This window comes from Aegilops tauschii, chromosome 5 (assembly GCF_002575655.3).
Source record: "Aegilops tauschii subsp. strangulata cultivar AL8/78 chromosome 5, Aet v6.0, whole genome shotgun sequence".
NCBI lineage: Eukaryota > Viridiplantae > Streptophyta > Magnoliopsida > Poales > Poaceae > Aegilops > Aegilops tauschii.
In genome coordinates this window covers 165,172,482-165,185,711 of record NC_053039.3, presented here as the reverse complement: position 1 = coordinate 165,185,711, position 13,230 = coordinate 165,172,482, and positions in this window count along the sequence as shown.

Genomic DNA, 13,230 nt, shown 5'->3' with positions numbered 1-13,230 from the left:
AAATCAGTAAGAGACATCATAGATCACACCATATCTAATAAAGTACGGTTACGATGTCCGGACACACCATTACGTTGTGGTGTTCCAGGTGGCGTGAGTTGTGAAACTATTCCACATTGTTTTAAATGAAGGTCAAACTCGTAACTCAAATATTCGCCCCCGCGATCAGATCGTAGAAACTTTATTTTCTTGTTACGATGATTCTCCACTTCACTCTGAAATTCTTTGAACTTTTCAAATGTTTTAGACTTGTGTTTCATTAAGTAGATATACCCATATCTGCTCAAATCATCTGTGAAGGTCAGAAAATAACGATACCCGCCGCGTTCTTCAATACTCATCAGACCGCATACATTGATATGTATTATATCCAATAAGTCATTAGCTCGCTCCATTGTTCCAGAGAATGGAGTTTCGTTATCTTGCCTATGAGGCATGGTTCGCAAGTATCAAATGATTCATAATCAAGTGATTCCAAAAGTCCATCTGCATGGAGTTTCTTCATGCGCTTTACACCAATATGACCAAAACGGCAATGCCACAAGTATGTTGCACTATCATTATCAACTTTGCATCTTTTGGCATCAATATTATGAATATGTGTATTACTACGATCGAGATTCAATAAACCATTGACATTGGGTGTATGAGCATAGAAGGTTTTATTCATGTAAACAGAACAACAATTATTCTCTCACTTAAATGAATAACCGAATGCAATAAACATGATCCAATCATATTCATGCTCAACGCAACACCAAATAACATTTATTTAGGTTCAACACTAATCCCGAAGGTAGAGGGAGTATGCGATGGTGATCTTATCAACCTTGGAATCACTTCCAACACACATCATCACCACGCCCTCAACTAGTCTCTGTTCATTTTGTAACTCCTGATTCGAGTTATTGATCTTAGCAACTGAACCGGTATCAAATACCCATGGGCTACTATGAACACTAGTAAAGTACACATCAATAACATGTATATCAAATATACCTTTGTTCACTTTGCCATCCTTCTTATCCGCCAAGTATTTGGGGCAGTTCCGCTTCCAGTGGCCATTTCCTTTGCAGTAGAAGCACTCAGTTTCAGGCTTGGGTCTAGCTTTGGGTTTCTTCATGGGAGCGGCAACTTGTTTGTTGTCTTCTTGATGTTCCCTTTCTGTCCCTTGCCCTTTTCTTGAAACTAGTGGTTTTGTTAACCATCAACACTTGATGCTCTTTCTTGATTTCTACCTTCGTCGATTTCAGCATCGCAAAGGTCTTGGGAATTGTTTTCGTCATCCCTTGCATATTATAGTTCATCATGAAGTTCTAGTAGCTTGGTGATAGTGACTAGAGAACTCTGTCAATCACTATCTTGTATGGAAGACTAACTCCCATTTGATTCAAGCGATTGTAGTACCCAGACATTCTAAGTACATGCTCACTGGCTGAGCTATTCTCCTCCATCTTGTAGGCAAAGTACTTGTCAGAGGTCTCATACCTCTCAACATGGGCATGAGTCTGGAATACCAACTTCAACTCTTGGAACATCTCATATGTTCCGTGGCGTTCAAAACATTTTTGAAGTCCCGGTTCTAAGACGTAAAGCATGGTGCACTAAACTATCAAGTAGTCATCATACCGAGCTTGTCAAACGTTCATAACGCCTGCATCTGCTCCTGCAATAGGTCTGTCGCCTAGCGGTGCATCAAGGACATAATTCTTCTGTGCAGCAATGAGGATAATCCTCAGATCATGGACCCAGTCTGCGTCATTGCTAATATCATCTTTCAACTTTTCTCTAGGAACATATCAAAAATATATAGGAGCTATATCGCGGTATTGATCTACAACATAGATATGCAAATACTATTAGGACTAAGTTCATGATTAATTAAATTCAATTAATCAAATTACTTAAGAACTCACACTTAGATAGACATCCCTCAAGTCATCTAAATGATACGTGATCCAAATCAACTAAACCATGTCCGATTATCACGTGAGATGGAGTAGTCATCAATGGTGAACATCTCTACGTTGATCATATCTACTATATGATTCACGTTCGACCTTTCGGCCTCCAGTGTTCTGAGGCCATGTCTGTACATGCCAGGCTCGTCAAGTTTAACCCGAGTATTCCGCATGTGCAAAATTGTCTTGCACCCGTTGTATTTGAACGTAGAGTATATCACACCCGATCATCACGTGGTGTCTCAACACGACGAACTGTCGCAACGGTGCATACTCAGGGAGAACACTTATACCTTGAAATTTTAGTTAAGGGATCATCTTATAATGCTACCGCCGTACTAAGCATAATAAGATGCATAAAAATAAACATCACATGCAATCAAAATATGTGACATGATATGGCCATCATCATATTGTGCTTTTGATCTCCATCTCCAAAGCATCGTCATGATCTCCATCGTCACCGGCTCGACACCTTGATCTCCATCATAGCGTCGTGGTCGTCTCGCCAACTATTGCTTCTACAACTATCTCTAACGCATAGTGATAAAGTAAAGCAAATACATGGCGTTTGCATTTCATACAATAAAGAGACAATCATAAGGCTCCTGCTGGTTGCCGATAACTTTTACAAAACATGATCATCTCATACAACAATGTATATCACATCATGTCTTGACCATATCACATCACAACATGCCCTGCAAAAACAAGTTAGACGTCCTCTACTTTGTTGTTGCAAGTTTTACGTGGCTGCTACGGGCTTCTAGCAAGAACCGTTCTTACCTACGCATCAAAACCACAACGGTGATTTATCAAGTTTGTTGTTTTAACCTTCAACAAGGACCGGCCGCAGTCGAATTTGATTCAACAAAAGTAGGAGAAACAGACACCCGCTAGCCACCTTTATGCAAAACTAGTTGCATGTCTGTCGGTGGAACCAGTCTCATGAACGTGGTCATGTAAGGTTGGTCCGGGCCACTTCATCCAACAATACCGCCGAATCAAAATAAGACATTGGTGGTAAGCAGTATGACTATCACCGCCCACAACTCTTTGTGTTCTACTCATGCATACCATCTACGCATAGACCTGGCTCGGATGCCACGTTGGGAAACGTAGCATGCAATTTCAAAATTTTCCTACGCTCATGCAAGATCTATCTAGGAGATGCATAGCAACAAGGGGTAGAGTGTGTCTACGTACCCTCGTAGACCGAAAGCGGAAGTGTATGACAACGCGGTTGATGTAGTCGAACTTCTTCTAGCTCCGACTGATCAAGCACCGAACGTACGACACCTCCAAGTTCTGCACACATTCAGCGCGATGATGTCCCTCGCCTTGTTGATCCAGCAAGGTGTCGAGGAAGTAGATGAGTTCCGTCAACACGACGGCGTGGTGGCGGTAGTGGTGAAGTGATCAGCGCTGGGCTTCGCCTAAGCACCGCGAGAATATGACCGGGGGTGTAAATTGTGGAGGGAGGCGTCGCACATGGCTAACAATTGATGTTGTGTGCTTGTGAGGCGCCCCCTCCCCACATATATATATAGATGGGAGGGGAGGAGAGGCAGCCAGGGCACCCTAGGGCTTGGCCGCCGCCCCTAGGGGCTCTGCCTTGCCCTGCGCCCCACTTTCCTTGTATACGGAAGGGGGAAGGAAAGAGGGGAGAGGGGCAAGGAAGGGGGAATCCTATTCCCTCTCTTTCCTTTCCTCCTCCCTTTTCCTTCTTATTGTAGGGTGGATGTAACGCCCCGGATCCGATGCGCCAGGTGTCTGCCAGTTATTCGCCGTCCTTGCCTTGTCATCTGCTTGCATGTTGCATTTTGCCATGTCATCATCTGCTTTTCATATGCATGTTTTTCAAAACTTGCTTCCGTTCGGGTTCCGCAGGTTCTCCCCGTTGTCCGTTCCGAGCCCTTTCACACTCGCACGCGTCCGCGGCACCTCCAAAATATTATTTTTATAAGTGGCATAAAAATGTTCTCGGAATGGGGTGAAAGTTGGCGTGCGGTCTTATTATAGTGTAGACAGACAGCCTGTCAAATTTTGTCGCATTTGGAGCTCGTTTGACTGGCCAACCGTTAAACGTATAGCGGTACCGCTTCTGGTACCTGCGTCGGACGTTTTCGGTCTCCGAAAACCGTGCCGGGCTGCATTTTCTCCTCTCTCCTCTCAGCCCGAGCCTCTCTCACAGCCCACCTAGGCCCAGCCTAACCCCCCTCCGCTCCGGACCGTCCGATCGAGATCGAACGGCTCCGAAACAGAGCAAATCCCCTAACCCTAGACCCCTTTCCTATTTAAACACCTCCCCTTGTCAGATTTGGAAGCTTAGCTTCCCCTACCTCTAGCCTCCCACCTCCCTCCTCGGAATCCGTGCACAGCCGCTCCACCGCCGCCACTTGGCGCCGCCCAAGCGGGTAGCCGTCACCTGCGCCGCCGCCCGTGGCCAATCCGGAGCCTCCACGTCGCCAAGCCGCCGCTCCTCCTCCAATCCTGCGCTGCCACGCGCCCCCTGGCTTCCCCGCCGCCAAGGCCCGCCCGGCCCATGTTCGTCCCGTGACGGGCCGAAGCGGGCCCGAACCCCGCCGCTGCAGCGCCCGAGCGCCCCGGCTCCCGCACCGCTCGACCTCGTCGCCATGCCGCGCCGTCATCCGCCGTCTAGCCTCGACGGACCCTGCCCCGGGATCTCCTCCGCCGCCCCTTCGTGCCTCGTGTCGCGCCGCCACCGTCCCGGTGAGCCCGCGCCATCCCCGCTTTCTTCTCCTCCCTCTCTTGTCTCTCTCGCACCGCCTCTCTCTCCCGCAGGATCTCGCCGACATCGGAGCTTCGAGCTCGCCGTTCCCGCGCCGGATCCGGCAAGCCACCGCCCGGATCCATCCATCCCCGACGCGGATCCGGCCTCCCTCGCCCTTCTCCCTTCGCCGGAGCTCTGCCGCCCCTTGCCCGGCCTCGCTCGCCCTCCTCCCGTCGGGGGAGACGACGAGCGCCCGCTCGTGGGCCGCCTTCCCCTCGCGCCCGTGGGCCCCTCCCCGGCCCAGCGCACCCCGCGGCCCAGTTCGCCGCTCCCTCTGCTGCAGCCTACCCCCACACCGACCTGGGCCGAGCCCATTGGTGAGAAACCACTAGATCCCGCCCGTGCGCTTTTTAGCTAAAAAGCGCCCATCCTAATTTTTTTCCCTGAATTTGACCGTCCCCAGGAATCATAACAGCATGTGTGCAACTTTGATTGCTTGTAACGTTTTGCCTGTAGCTCCGTTTTGCATGCATGATATATCGAAATGTTCATTGAGAGATGCTCTACATTTCATTCCATTGTGCCATGTTTTTTTGAGCTCATCCCGATGCCCTAATCATCGTTGCAAGACTGCTATGTGATGTTAACTGCTGTTTGTTATCAGAACTTGATGATTTGCCTTTTTCGTTGCATTTTGTGTGTGCATCCTATGAGCATGAGCTCTATATGTGATTTGAACTACATCATGTAATCTTTATAGAGGTGCTTGTCTTGTATTTTTAGGAGCTCTGTGGTGACTAGCACAAGCATGCAAAGTAGCCTCCGTGATGTTGCTGATTTCTGTGACAGTGATTTCTGCCAAGTCTGAGTCTGTTATATTTTGTTGCCATGTAAACCTGCTGCTACAAGTCATTCTATGCATAATCTGGAGATGTTCACTAAGGGTGTTCTATTATACATGTTATGCGCTATCCATCCATGCCCTTGTTTGCATTTATAGCCTGCTGTAGCTTGTTGTTATCTTGCTCTACTTTTGTTATAAAATGTTCCTGGCAGATTGTTTACATGTTAATCAATTTTGCCATGGTTGTTACTAGTGATCCATGTACCCTATGACTATGCTATTGCCATTCTTAGCTTAATATTTATGCCTTCTTGCTGTTGGTTGACTTCACATGCCATAAAATACTCTGTGGTGAGTGGTTCAAGCTCACCAACATGCCTACTTATCGTTATTTCTGCCATGCTCTGTTTTTCTTCTAAGCCTGAATCTGTTTATGAAACTTGCTATGTTTACATGGGTGCCATTATATCTTCTGAGCCTTTTTGGCTCATGTTCATTAAGGGACATTTGTTATATGCTTTGAGTAGAATCATGCCATGTTTTCATTTGCCATGATAAGTTCCTGTAGCATGTTGTAGGATAGCTCTAAACTTTGTAACCTGTTGTTATTTCTGCCATGCCCAGTGATTTCTGCTAAGTCTGTGAATCTGTTATTATTTGCAATCTTGTCATGTCCTTTTGAGCATGTTCTAGTGATTTCTGGAGATAGCTCAGTGTTCATGTTTTGTCATGGTTTACCTGTAGATCATGTCCATGCCTTTTGTTTTCATGTTGAGTTGCTGTAGCATATTGTTTTGATGCTTGCTAAATGCCTAGTTGCTGTTTTGGACAGATTGTTGCTATGTCTTGTTTGGAGTGTATGTGTTGCACCGTTGCTCCGTTTTGAGCATGCTCTATATAAAACTTGCTTAGAATTGCATGTAGTTTCATATTATCATGTTGCATCCATGCTTTCAGTGTGTTTGTTTGATGTTTGAATGCATTTTGCATCAATGCCATGTTTAACTTCTTTTGCTCATATCTTCTAGGCCGTAGCTCCGAATTAAATGAACTTTATATGAAACTTGACTAGAATTTTGTGTAGATCATCTTGGTGCATCTTAACTTGTTGTTTAACAACTTGAACATAAGGCTTACTCAGTTCTGGACCAATTTCGAAATTTGCATATGAGGACTTACCGGAGTTGTTATATCTTGTTTCCGGCCTCATTTAAACTTGCTTTGATGTGTTGTTCTTGTATGCATCATCTCTTGTCATGAGTAGCTTCATGTAGCCTTGTCATGCATCATTCTTGGTTGAGCATCATGCCTTGTTCATGTGTGGTGTGTTTACCATGTTGTGTGCTTCTTCTCGATAGTTCCCGTGTCGTTGCGATCGTGAGGATTCGTTCGTCTTCGTGGCTTCATGTTCTTCATGGACTCGTTCTTCTTCCTAGTGGGATTTCAGGCAAGATGACTGTCACCTTGGATCTCATTACTATCATTGCTATGCTAGTTGCTTCGTTCTATCTCTATGTTGCGCTACCTATCACTTGTTCTTCAAGCCTCCCAAATTGCCATGAACCTCTAACCTTTGCCACCCTTCCTAGCAAACCATTGTTTGGCTATGTTACCGCTTTTGCTCAGCCCCTCTTATAGCGTTGCTAGTTGCAGGTGAAGTTGAAGATTGCTCCATGTTGGATTATGTTTATGTTGGGATATCATAATATCTCTTATATTATTAATGCATCTATATACTTGGTAAAGGGTGGAAGGCTCGGCATTATGCCTGGTGTTTTGTTCCACTCTTGCCGCCCTAGTTTCCGTCATACCGGTGTTATGTTCCTTGATTTTGCGCCCCTTACGCGGTTGGGTGATTTATGGGACCCCCTTGACAGTTCGCTTTGAATAAAACTCCTCCAGCAAGGCCCAACCTTGGTTTTACATTTGCCTCACCTAGCCTTTTTCCCTTGGGAGTCGCGCTCCCGAGGGTCAGTGCTCCTCAGAGTGTTGGTCCAAACTAGAGCCACTTGCAGCGCCACCTCGGGGAAACTTGAGGGCTGGTTTTAGTTGTACGTAGTGTTCATCCGGTGTGTCCTGAGAACGAGGTACGTGCGACTCCTATCGGGATTGTCGACACATCGGGCGGCTTTGCTGGACTTGTTTTACCATTGTCTAAATGTCTTGTAACCGGGATTCCGAGACTGATCGGGTCTTCCCGGGAGAAGGAATATCCTTCGTTGACCGTGAGAGCTTATAATGGGCTAAGTTGGGACACCCCTGCAGGGTATTATCTTTTGAAAGCCGTGCCCGCGGTTATGTGGCAGATGGGAATTTGTTAATATCCGGTTGTAGAGAACTTGACACTTGACCTTAATTAAAACGCATCAACCGCGTGTGTAGCCGTTATGGTCTCTTCTCGGCGGAGTCCGGGAAGTGAACACGGTTTCTGGGTTATGTTTGACGTAAGTAGGAGTTCAGGATCACTTCTTGATCATTTCTAGCTTCACGACTGTTCCTTTGCTTCTCTTCTCGCTCTTTTTTGCGTAAATTAGCCACCATACATGCTTAGTCGCTGCTGCAACCTCACCACTTTACCCCTTCCTTACCCATTAAGCTTTGCTAGTCTTGAAACCCATGGTAATGGGATTGCTGAGTCCTCGTGGCTCACAGATTACTACAACACCAGTTGCTGGTATAGGTTTTGCGATGATCATGACGCGAGAGCGATGTTGTTTGTTTTGGAGTTCTTCTTCTGCTTCTTCTTCGATCAGGGGATAGGTTCCAGGTCGGCAGCCTGGGCTAGCAGGGTGGATGTCGTTTGAGTTTCTGTTTATGTTTCATCCGTAGCCGGATGTTGATCTTATGTATGATGTATTGTTGTATTCTTGCGGCAGTTGTATGCCTTGTATGTATCCCCAACTATTATGTAATGTTGATGTAATGATATCCACCTTGCAAAAGCGTCTTCAAGATGCGCTTCTATCCTTGGTGGGACCTTCGTGTTCCTTTAGGATAGGGTCGCATCTTGGGTGTGACAGTGGAACCCTAGATGGAGATCTTTCATGAATTGGAGGGGAAATCCCCAAGAACAAGAAGAACACAAAGGGGGAAAACAAGAGGAACACTCAAATTGACTTGATCCAATCACACATGTGCTAGATCCAATTACACAAAGAGGGACACAAAGGTCGAAATCCAACACAAGAAGATACAAGAGGTAAATAGTTCATCCCAATCCTATGAGGAGAGAGGTCTTGATGATCCTATGATGGAGATCCTTCCCTAGATGGGGGCTTGAATCCACTAGGGATCTTCTCCATAGGAGGTCTTGATCTCCATGGGACAGGTCTCTCTCTCTCTCTCTCAAGAGGAGGTAAAAGGAGCAAAGCTCACTAAATCATGTCATATACTTTGCTATCCTCTCAAATGAGCTAGGTAGGGTACTTATAGTCTAGGGGTGAAATAAGAGGGGGAGAGGGTTACAAGGGCAAAAGCCCCAACTTGCACGCAGGCATTCGCGAAGTGGTCCGGGCACCCGGTGCAAAGGGGTTCGGGAACCCGGACCGGTCAGGGACCAACACACCGGTTCGGCCAGGCACCCGGGGGCGAAGGGGCCGGGCACCTGGCCTGTACAAGGGCGCGGTTGTAGGGTGGCCGGGCACCTAGGGGTCCCAAGTCGGGGCACCCGAGTGGCGTCGTGCGGCTGGGACAAGGGCCCGGGCACCCAGAGGGCGGCTCGGGGCAGGAGGCCGGGCACCCGGGGCCGGCTGGGAGCGGCGCTAGGGGGGCCGGGCCTCCGGGGCCAAAGTGCCTGGGCACCCGGGGTGTAACACCCCGCATGTAACTTTCCATATTTGTAACTCCAACTCTTGCCATTTTCGGCTTTGTGTTATGATATTCTCTTCGTGGTCGGGTTTTGTTTTTCGTTTTGCATTTTGTTCATGTCACGCATATCATATCATGTCATCATGTGCATTGCATTTGCATACGTGTTCGTCTCATGCATCCGAACATTTTCCCCGTTGTCCGTTTTGCAATCCGACGCTCCTATCTCCTCCGGCGCACCCCTCTTGTTTTCTTTCATGAGCGGGTGTCAAACATTCTCGGAATAGACCGAGGCTTGTCAAGTGGCCTTGGTATACCACCCGGAGACCACCGGTCAAGTTTCGTTCCATTTGGAGGTCGTTTGGTACTCCAACGGTTAACCGGGTAACCGCAGATGCCTTCTGTGTGTTGCAGCAAAACCCCCCTAAAAACCAGCCCAAAACCCACCAAACTCTCTTCCATGCTGTAGGTCGTTCGATCACGATCGTGTGGGCGAAAACCGCACCTCATTTGGACTCTCGTAGCTCCCTCTACCTATTTATATGCCTCCCCTCCCGAAATCGAATCGCAGATCAAACCCTAACCTTCGTCCCTCCGTGCGCCGGACACGTCCGCCCGGCGCCGGACGAAGTCGCCGCCACCGCCCGGCCAACCGCGTCGCGCCACCTGTCCCCGTCGGCTCTCCCACCGCCGCGGGCCCGCCGGCCCGTACGCCGCCCGCGCCCCGCCGGCCCGTACGCCGCCCGCGCCCCGCCCGGCCGCCGCCGCCTCGCCCGCGCGCCGCCGCCGCGGGACACCGCCCGCCGGGCCCCGCATCACCGTCGTCCGCCGCCGCGCCTCCCGCCGGCCACCGGCGCCGCCTCCCCTCCGACGCCGACCCCGCCATCCTCCGCCTCCCCAACGCCGGGCGCCTCCTCTCCTTCCTCTCCTGTCGCCGGCGAGCGACCCCGGCCTCGATCCGATCTGGGTCAACTGCGTACGTTGACTTTTCCCGAAGCCCGAAAATCCTCCAAGTCTTTTTCTGTTACAGCAAGTGCACATGTTCAACAGTGCGTAACTCTCTGCATATAGCTCCGTTTCGCGCGTATAATATGTCAAATTCTTCTTCTCGTGATGCTCTACATTTTGTTCAATTGCACCATATTCATTAGAGGTCATCTTGATGCCCAAATCTCTGTTGCAAGAGGGCTAGTTGCTGTTATCTGCTGGTTCTTAACAGAACTTGTAGATTTGTCATTTTTGTATCATTTTATCTGTGCATCTTATGGGCATGAGCTCTACATGTGTTTTGTTGTATGCCATGCCCTTTCCAGTGGTTTATGCCATGTATTTTTATGATCTCTGTGGTGACTATCACAAGCATGCAAACTAGGCTCCATAATGTTTCTGATTTCAGGGACTTAGTGATTTCTCCAAGGCCTTGTCTGCTGTTATTTTGTTACCATGTAAACTTAATGCTACAGAGAGATCCATGCATATTTTGGAGATGTTCAGTAAGGATGTTTTGTAGCTATTGTTGTAATTGATCTATTCCTACCCTTGGTTGCAATTATGGAGTACCTTAGCATGACTCAATCTTCCTCTACGTTTACTATAAAATATTTCTGGCAGATTCTTAACATGATATTCATTTTTGCCAAGCTTGTTGTAGTTGATCCATACATGCTATGCTTTTGTTCTTGCCATGTCTAGCTTCATAAACATGCCATCTTGCTGTAGGTATGCTTGTTTTGTCATGAATTGCTTTGTGATGAGTGCATCAAGCTCACAAAGATGCCCTCATATTATTGTTTCTGCCATGCTCTGTTTTCTGCCAAGTCTGAACCTGATAACGAAACTTGCTATGTTTACATGCTTGCCATCATATCTTCTGGTCCTTTTTGGCTTATGGTCACTAAGGGACTTTTGTCATATGCATTTAGTATAATACTGAGATGCCTTGTTTTGCAATGTTAAGTTCCTGTAGCTTGTTGATTTTGTGCTCTAAACATTGCTACCTGATGCTGTTTTCTGCCATGTCCAGTAATTTCACCAAGTCTGTGAACCTGTTATCTTTTGCACTTTTGCCATGCTTGTTTGAGCTTGTTATGTTGTGAACTAGCCGTAGCTCAATGTTCATATTTTGTGAAGCATCTCCTGTAGATTACTGCCATATGCTTTGTTGCTATGTTGGAGTGCTGTAGCATTGTTGCTTGTTGCATTTTAAGTGCTATCATGCTGTTAATCGCAGATTCGTGTCATTCTTGTTTTGCTTGCCATTTGCAAACCGTGCATCCGTTTCCGGTGATCTTTATATCGATTTCGACCGAAACCATCTCATCTTTCCAGTGCATGCTTGGTTTGCCAAGTTACTGCCTTGTTCATCATTTTCCTTCCGGAGCACGCATATGCATCGCATATCATATCTTGCATATCATACATGTTTTGCATCATGTTGCTTGTGCATTTCTCGTGATTGATTGTGGTTCTGTTGCTTGTGTTCTTGTCTTGGGTAGAGCCGGGAGACGAGTTCGTGAACGAGGAACCTATTGAGTACGCTTACGAGGATCAAGCTTTCGATAACTCTGAGAACCTTGCAGGCAAGATGACCACCCCTCGAAATCACTTCTATCTTTGCTTTGCTAGTTGTTCGTTCTATTGCCATGCTGCGCTACCTATCACTTGCTATATCATGCCTCCCATATTGCCATGTCAGCCTCTAACCATCCTTTCCTAGCAAACCGTTGTTTGGCTATGTTACCGCTTTTGCTCAGCCCTTCTTATAGCGTTGCTAGTTGCAGGTGAAGTTGAAGTTGGTTCCATGTTGGAACATGGATTTGATGGGATATCACAATATCTCTTATTTAATTAATGCATCTATATATTTTGGTAAAGGGTGGAAGGCTCGGCCTTATGCCTGGTGTTTTGTTCCACTCTTGCCGCCCTAGTTTCTGTCATACCGGTATTATGTTCCTTGAGTTTGCATTCCTTAGGCGGTCGGGTGATTTATGGGACCCCCTCGACAGTTCGCCTTGAATAAAACTCCTCCAGCAAGGCCCAACCTTGGTTTTACCATTTGCCACCTAAGCCTTTTTCCCCCGGGTTTTCTAGAGCCCGAGGGTCATCTTTATTTTAAACCCCCGGGCCAGTGCTCCTCTGAGTATTGGTCCAACCTGTCAGTCGCCGGTGGCCACCAGGGGCAACTCTGGTCTGGCCTATCGGAAGCTTGGACAATCCGGTGTGCCCTGAGAACGAGATATGTGCAGCTCCTATCGGGATTTGTCGGCACATTCGGGTGGCTTTGCTGGTCTTGTTTTACCATTGTCGAAATGTCTTGTAAACCGGGATTCCGAGACTGATCGGGTCTTTCCGGGAGAAGGTTTATCCTTCGTTGACCGTGAGAGCTTATGATGGGCTAAGTTGGGACACCCCTGCAGGGTATTATCTTTCGAAAGCCGTGCCCGTGGTTATGAGGCAGATGGGAATTTGTTAATGTCCGGTTGTAGAGAACTTGTCACTTGACTCAATTAAAATACATCAATCGGGTGTGTAGCCGTGATGGTCTTTTCTCGGCGGAGCCCGGGAAGTGAACACGGCTTGAGTTATGAATGACGTAAGTAGGAGTTCAGGATCACTTCTTGGTCATTGCTAGATGACGACCGTTCCGTTGCTTCTCTTCTCGCTCTCTTTTGCGTATGTTAGCCACCATATATGCTTATTGCCTGCTGCAGCTCCACCTCATTACACCATCCTTTCCTATAAGCTTAAATAGTCTTGATCTCGCGGGTGTGAGATTGCTGAGTCCCCGTGACTCACAGATTCTACCAAAACAGTTGCAGGTGCCGGCGATGCCAGTGCAGATGATGGGATCGATCTCAAGTGGGAGTTCGATGAGGAACGTGGTC